The sequence below is a fragment of the Hibiscus syriacus genome, unplaced genomic scaffold, assembly GCF_006381635.1.
Source record: "Hibiscus syriacus cultivar Baekdansim isolate YM2019G1 unplaced genomic scaffold, ASM638163v2 tig00111648_pilon, whole genome shotgun sequence".
Classification (NCBI taxonomy): Eukaryota; Viridiplantae; Streptophyta; class Magnoliopsida; order Malvales; family Malvaceae; genus Hibiscus; species Hibiscus syriacus.
In genome coordinates, this window is record NW_024063145.1 from 1,162,560 (window position 1) to 1,171,197 (window position 8,638).

Consider the following 8,638-nt stretch of genomic DNA (forward strand, 5'->3'; position numbering starts at 1 on the left):
GAATCATGTCCAAAAAGGAATAAATTGAAAAAACGGAGAAGAAAAAATAGGGTGAATATAAGGATGGACTCAGTGGGTGGGTGGAGAGATCGCCCCTTTGTATTTTCTATTGTAACTATGTGTTCACTTCCCTAAAATTTATAAGTTCATCTCTTCTAATATGAAATCTTGCGTCCCTAAGTGAATACACGCCTAGATTAAAGCACTGCATTTAGAAATGGTCTTTCCAGCTGGATGTTCTCCTTTTATTCAAATATTCTCACCATTTTCCTGGATTCTTTTCAGGAATTACTAAACTCTGTTGACGTCCTCTCGTGGATTTTCTTTCTTAGGGAGGGGGATGTTGGGCACCATCACCTAGTAATAGTTCGAAGAGGAAACGGATGGATGGAGACAGTCGACATTCCTAAAATTCCAGAATATTATATTTTAGATATTTTCTTATATTTATTATTGATAAACTATTTTAGTCCCTAGAATTTTATAAGTTTGCATTCTCTTAAATTTTAGAAATTCACACTTTTACATAAAATCATGCATATGTTTTGACATTACTAAACCAAATGTCCTAATCTTACTTAGAGGGAAGGAGAAGCTGGGATTTTAGAAGAAGCAAGAGGAGTTCTAGTAGGTCTAGAATCCATGACTTAGGGAAATATGAGTGAACAAAGATAAACAACTTAACCAACTGATCAATTTACTTGCTGCTTTGGACTAGAAAAACACTTATGATATCCAAACTAGAAAATTCCTCAAGTATATTCATACAAATGCATATCCATAATTTGTTGGTTAGGATGATATTAACTCTGAATCATTAATAAACATCTATTCAATCAAACAAGAAGATAAAAAATTAGCCAACATCCTTTTGGAGCAGTGGTTAAAACTCCATTATTGGCACCTTACATTCAAAGTGCAAATCCTGTAGTTATAAAATTACAAAATGGAACAAGTCTTCCTATGTAGTTGAAATCTCTAAACCCTATTGTAATAATTTTGAAGATAAATAAACACAAATCAAGTAAGTTCCCCAAGATTAATAGATGTTGTCTACCTGGTGATCTGGGTAACTTATAGTGTAGCCTCAATTTTTTTTATTAAGATAAAATTGATTATAAAATAATATCTATTCTAAGTATTCTCTCAATCATTTGAGAATGAAAGTTCAATCAATTTATAGTTGCTATGCTCGAACCTAACACCTCTAGAACAACAATTATTCAACCAAACAAATTCTAGTAACTGAGAATTCTACTCAAGTTATGGAACCTGAGAAACAGAAACAAGAAACAAAAAACCAAAAAGAAAATCTTTCTTGGATTACTTTTTGAATGAAAGATCACAGAACCCTAGATTTTGCGGATGAGGAGAACCAAATAGTCACCTATATCACTGCTTGAAAGCTCTCTCAAGAAAACCCTAGAATAAAAAAAAGAGCAAACAAAGTAAATAAATAATAATGTACGTGGAGAACCTAATCTATTTCTTCTTTTGGGCACATCCCAGAAACAGAAAACCAGACAATAAATGCCAAAATATTGTGATCCCACAAAGAAAGTGGATGCACCAAAAACGTTGCACACTGCCTGAGTTTGAGACACCTGTCCAGTTTCACCGACAACCTCCATGCCAGGTTCCGCAAAGCCAGCGTGTGAAGCGAAAAATGCACGACACGGAACATTTCTGTCGGGTGCATGCAAGAACCAGACACTCGCCGGACTCCATTAAAAAATCATTTTTTAAATTTTAATAGCCCTACAAGTTGCATGTCAGCTTCATTCGTACAAGAGGAGCCAATGGAAGTTGTACATGTCATCCAATTGAGTCATGCAGTACAGTAGTTAGGCTGGGTTTCACGTGGCTATGCCATGTTTGGTTTGTGGTGGAGCTTGGGTGGTAGGAGCTTGGGGGCTCCTTTCTTTTAGGGTTGTAAATCAGGTAATCGGACATTTTAGTTGGATCTTGGTAGGTCGGGTAAATCGGTACATGTCAACTCAGGTTGATTTGACATCGATATAGATTGGGTTCAGGTCGAGTCATTTCAGTTCGGATTGATGTCAGTTCAGGTTAAAACAGTTCAGGTCCAAAGCAGATAAAGCCATGTTAATTCAGGTTCGGTGGACTTCAGTCGGATATCGTTCAGATCGGGTCACATCATTGACAGAAAAATTCAGGTCGGATGTTTACCGGATACAGATTGAGTTCAGGTCGGGTTGTTTTTATTTTGGATTAATTATTTGTCATTTTTCGTGATTGTTGAATTGCAAGTTGCAATTGTATGTGATTCGAGTAAATTACAAAAAAATAATGGATCAATTTTGTAAAAAAATATAAATTTAAGGACAAAATTGAAGAAATGTAAAATTACAAATAAAATTTTAAAAATAAATTAAACAACACCATAGGTAAGGGACCAAATCGAAATAAATTTAAATGTGAGTTTTAAATTAATATAAAAGAGACTAAATTATACCTATTTAAAAGTTATGGGTCAGTTACAAAAATATAAATAACAACTAACAATTGGCCAAATGAAGATGCTAATATAAATTTAAGGACTAAATTGAATACATATAAAGTGAAAGACTTAAAATTGAAATAAATTAAGAAATACAAAAGGATAAAATTGAAATAAATGCAAGATGTGAAGAAATAATGAAAATATAGTAAATTGCATTCATTTAAAAAATTGAAAAAAATACAATATATATATTATATATATAAGTTTATATAAACTATATAATTATTATAAGCTATATACAAATTATGTGTATATGAACTATATATAAATTATATATAAATTATATGTAAACTATAAAAAGTATATAGTTTATAAACTATAATTTATATTTATATTAATATATATATATATATATATATATATATATATTATATATATATATATATATATATATATATATATATATATATTAGTGAATGGTGGGAGAACACTTTTTAAAAGAAAGATTTTTCTTTTGTGAAAATTTTTGATTTTATTTGGGAATTTAGAGGGAAATTGGGAAATTTAGATGGAATAGAAAAATTTGGGAAGTTGGGGCCAATAATAGTGTCCAACAAGATTTTGAGTTAATTAGGCTCATGCTCCAACAATCATCTTTTTCCACTTGTATTTTATTTTTTATTTCATTTTAGTCATGGTTTAATTGTAAATATCTTCTTGAATTTTCAATTGATGTAATTTAATCATGTATACATTCTAATTACTTTTAATTTTCTATATATGTATATAAACTATACATATAAACTATATAAAATATATAGTTTATAAATTATAATTTATATTAATATAATATATATATGTATGTATACTAATATAAGTAATCTACAGTATATATTATAGAACACTATGCATAAACTATAAAATAAGAAAGTATATAGTTTATAGAAACCTTAAACCTTAAACTATGAACCCTAAACCCTTAACTCTTAATCCTAATCCCTGAACTATATATGTAACTTATAGTACATGTATGTATAAACTATGTATAATATATATATAACCTATATATATAAACTATATAAAGTAAATTACTTATATAGTTTATAGAAACACTATGCATAAACTATATAAAGTAATAAAGTATATAGTTTATAGAAACCTTAAACCCTAAACTTTAAATTTTAAATCATGACTACTAAACCCTAAACTTTAAACTATATACGATAGACACAGTTGATAATTCATACATAATTTATATAAACAATAGTTTATATAAATTAAAAATGTAACATTAACCTATAGTCTATAAACAATAGTTAATATATATAACCTATAGTATATAAACAATAGTTAATATATATAACCTATAGTATATGTATACATATAAACTATATATGTAACTTATAGTACATGTATGTATAAATTATATATAGTATATATAAACTATATATATATATAACCTATAGTATATATATATACAATCTCTTTATATGTTATATAAACAATATATGTAACCTATAGTTTATAAACAATTAAAATAATAAAACATTGGACGGTTTTGATGAGACTTACGCCTTTCCCTTAATCATCTCTCAAAGTCAAAACCATGACCTCCCTTGGATAATACCTGCCATATATATACGTGTTATGCATGCATGTGCTACCAATAACACAATAATCAATAAAAATAACACATATATTTATGGGAAATCTAACCCTCCTCGCCCTCAACACATTTCTTCTTCTTCTAGTATAATAATTAATTAACTAAACAGTTTAGTTTTTCAAGGAAAAATTAAAATAATTAAAATTTAAATAAATTAGTCTGCCTGCCTGTGCTTTGAGAGATTCAAAAAGGCGTGGAAATACAGGTGGATAGGGTAGGAGTAGGCGACTCATGGCGATGTGCATGAATCTTCTTCATGCTCAAACAAACACGTAAGACATTTAGTTCCATATTACTCAAACAAACATTAAATCCGGTAATGGATAGGCGGTGGGCTCTACGTCATCTTATTTGGCGCGAAAACAAAGCTACCTCTCTTTTGTCACTCATCTTTTTTTTGCATGCCCAACTTGGCCTCTAGCCGACCCCATGCCCTTTCCTTTTTCTAGTTTTTTTTTTTATTTTAGTCAACACACATGCATGCATGTATGTATGATGCATCCGAGTATTTATAACCATCGACATAATAACCATTGTCATGCGGGGTTAAGTGTGTGTCATCCGAGTTTTTTATGAATTTTATTAAATAATTTTATATAATATATCTATTTATTAATATAATTATCATAATAAATATTTTAATATAACATTTAAAAAGTAATCATATTACTATTTTAATTACATCATAAGATAAAACACTCATAATTTTATTAAAATCTTGTAATTTTGTCCAGATAATATATAAATCAGGTAAATATCATATCAGGCCATTAACAAGTCGGATCATTTACAGGTCAAGTTAAAAACATGTCAGGTTTATAACAGGTCGGGTAATACCAGTTATTTACCAGGTCAATCTCGGGTTCGAGTTCATATCAATCTGATACAGTTTGGGTTCGGGTATCATATTTTTGGTTCAATTCGGGTTCATGTCAACACCAGTTCCGACTCAAGTCGATTTCAGATCGCTACAGTGCAGACCAAAAATAATTTTAACTCGAGTCGATTTTAGTCAATTTTACAAGTCGGGTCAATTTTTTACACCCATACTTCATTTACCATTTCCCACTTTTTTTAAGCTTTTTTATGGTTTTTTGAATTTCTGTATTGTAGATTGTGCCAAGTGGTTGGGCACTATTGGATATTAGATTGTTTAATTGAAAAAAAATGTGCATGTAGGTAAGTGAGTGTAAGGGAGCACATCTCTCACATTAGCCCTTCAATGTTGAGAGTGTAGCATAGGGCTGTAAATGAGACGAGACAGATCGCGAGCTACTCGAGATCGACTCGATCAAGGCTCGATAAATACTCGGATCGAATGGACTCGACTCGAGCTCGAGCTTGACTCGAGTTCTTAACGAGCCGAAACGAGCTACTCGATACTCGACTCGAAAAGCTCGTGAGCAGCTCGAAAAAATGTTATATTATAATTTTATATTTTTTAAAATTACATTATTAAAAATATATTAAAATACACTATTGATAATTATAACATTTTAAAATATATTAAAAATTCTATAATACAACTACCATCAAATTTTAATTAATGTCTTTTATAATGAACCCTAAATCCTAAATCCTAACTATAAACCATAAACCCTAAAACATAAATCATAAAGTCTAAACCATAAACCCTAAATTATACTTACCTCATAATCCAATACCAAGTCGATTAAATGATATCTTTGTAATGAACCCTAAACCTTATTCTATAAACTTTAAACCCTAAACTTTAAACCTTAAACACCAAACCCTAATCCCTAAACCCAATTATGTGATAGGGGTTAAGTTATGCACATGAAGGCCACATACAAATTATGCAAAATAATGTTATGTGACTCCTAAATAAATCATTCGCATACTTATACATAAACATATCAACATGCAAAATAAATATACACAACTAATTAAAGAAAACAATCCTAAACAGGGACTAAATTAAGAGAAACCTAAATGTGAGGACTAATTTAAGCTAAATATACTAACTTTAGAATGATGATTAAATTCAAGTAAATGTAAAATTAAACTTACAAAATTGGAATTAAACCAATGACTTAAATACAAAATGTGCATAAACTAGAAGGTCTTATATGCAATTGATACTATTTGGTTTAAGCTAAAATATAATGGAAAATAACATAAATGACACCTGAACATTTAAAACAAATAAGAAAATTTAAACAAATGTGATTGAAATACAAAAATTAAAATATAACATACCAAACTATAAATTTATTAAACATGCATATACATATTAAACTAATGACTATATTTAAATAAACGTAAAATTCAACATACAAATCAAGAATTAAATTAAGGATTTATAAAATGGTGCTCAAGTTTGGGGGACTATAACTTAATTTACCAAAATATTAATATGAAACCTAAATTTATCTAAACCTAAACTAAACTCACGCACACAAAATACCAAACACAGCCGTACAGGCGCACAGCCCTAATAGCAAAATTGCTCTCTCTGTGTGTCTTGGTTTGAAGCTTCAATTGCAAAGTCAAGGGATTTATGGGTGGAGAAGAGGATAGGGATCTCTCTGCCTTCAAAGTTTGATCCTTGAATTCAAAGCTTTATACTTTTCTAACTTGTTCTTCCCTTCTATCTTTTTAGCTTTCTTTTCGTTTCTTTTTTTTCTCTCCTGGCTCCTGTCCATCTAGAAAGAATTTTTGTCTTGTCCTCTGTTCTGTTGCGTTCTTTGCTGTTCGAGCGTCATGGCTTCAAAGCGGATTTTGAAGGAACTCAAGGATTTGCTGTCCATCCAGTGTTGTAGTGCTAAATGCTGATAATTTTGATGAGGTTGTTCTTGATGAGACCAAAGACGTGTTGGTTGAGTTTTATGCTCCTTGGTAAGCGTTTGGTTTATTTTCCTCATACATGTAACAATTTTTGCTGGTGGAATTCTTCTGCTTTAATTTTTTTTTCCTACTGAATGTGTTTTAACTTTTTCCTGCTAGGTGTGGCCATTGCAAAATCCTTGCGCCTGTAAGCATCTATATCTTCGCTTAATAGAGTTGGCTGAAGTAGCAAACTATTCTAACCTTTTGTTTCTTTTTTGTCTATATAGACCTATGAAGAGGTAGCGACAACATTTAAAATGGAAGATGATGTAATAATAGCTAATCTAGATGTCGATAAATACAAAGATTTAGAGGAAAAATAAGTGTAAATGTGGCCAATAAGTTAGGGTTTCCTTTATAAAAGGGAGGGATTCTGTTGATGCATATTAAGGCCTATGCATTATGAGTGCAGGTACGAAGTAACCGGATTTCCGACATTGAAATTCTTTCTCAAGGGCAACAAAACTGGTGAAGATTACAATGGTGAAAGAGATTTGAATGCTTTTGTTGTTGTCATCAATAAAAAATGTGGCACCAATCGTAATGCAAAAGGGCAGCTAACTTCAAAGGTTAGTAGTAGCTCACAGTATACATTGTTTACATCATGTTCGTCATCACCATTTCTTCTGTTTGAGATTGGTTGTTCACTTATTCTCCCCTTGTCTTTGTGTAGGCTGGTATTTTGTCAAGTTTGGATTGGATCCATTGGTTAAGGAGTTCGTGGCTGCTACCGGCGATGAGAAGAAATCAGCATTTTCAAAGATCAAAAAGGAAGTTGAGAAATTCAAGGGTTTTGATTCGAGGTATTTAATCGGTTTCTTAATATTCAGCTCCTAAGGAAAACTTCTTACAAATTCCTACTTTGTTTAAAGTTCCTTTATGTTATATGCTTACTATTCTATGTTGTCGATTGCCAGGTATGGAAATATATATTTGAAAGTTGCTAAAAACTGTTTGGAGAAGAAAGATGCTGATTATCCAAAGAAGGAAATTAAACGTCTGTAACTCATTCTTCACAAGGTAAATGTTGTTTAAGCTAGATCTCTTGTTTAGACAGTCACAACTTTATGTCTCTTCCATTGCTACGATGTTTTGTACTATAAACATTGTCAACAAAACTAACACTGTTGCAAAATAGGTTCTGCTCTCAATCTGCTCCTTGCTGACTGATCCAAACCCCGACGACCCACTTGTTCCAGAGTCCAGACAAACAAAAGTCACGTAGGTGGCGCACTGTCCCTTGTTGTGCTTGGTGCTCTGTCTCTTGTTTTGTGTGTCTGCAGGGCATGAATTCGAGCATGGCCAGCATGGGCGACAATAGCATTGATTTCAGTGGATGGCTGACTAGCATGGTTCACGTGGGTGGCGCACTGTCCCTTGTTGTGCTTGGTGCACTGTCCCTTGTTTTGTGTGTCTGCAGGGCATGGATTCGAGCATGGCCAGCATGGGCGACAGTAGCATTGGTTTCGGTGGATGGCTGACCAGCATGGTTCACGTGGGTGGCGCACTATCTCGGGCTTCCTCCTGGTGGATTTGCACCATATGTTAATATAATAAACATGAGTAATAATAATACTGATAATTATTATAAAAAAAAACTTCAAAGTTTATATTAATTATCTTAAATTTCTTGTAATTATATTTTTATTTTTTAGATT

The 8,638-nt window shown here is 31.5% G+C and overlaps 1 pseudogene; it reads left to right on the plus strand.

Moving 5' to 3' along the window:
- Positions 1-6,789: 6,789 nt before the first annotated feature.
- Positions 6,790-8,272, plus strand: LOC120166859 (annotated as a pseudogene).
- The last annotated feature ends 366 nt before the right edge of the window (positions 8,273-8,638 follow it).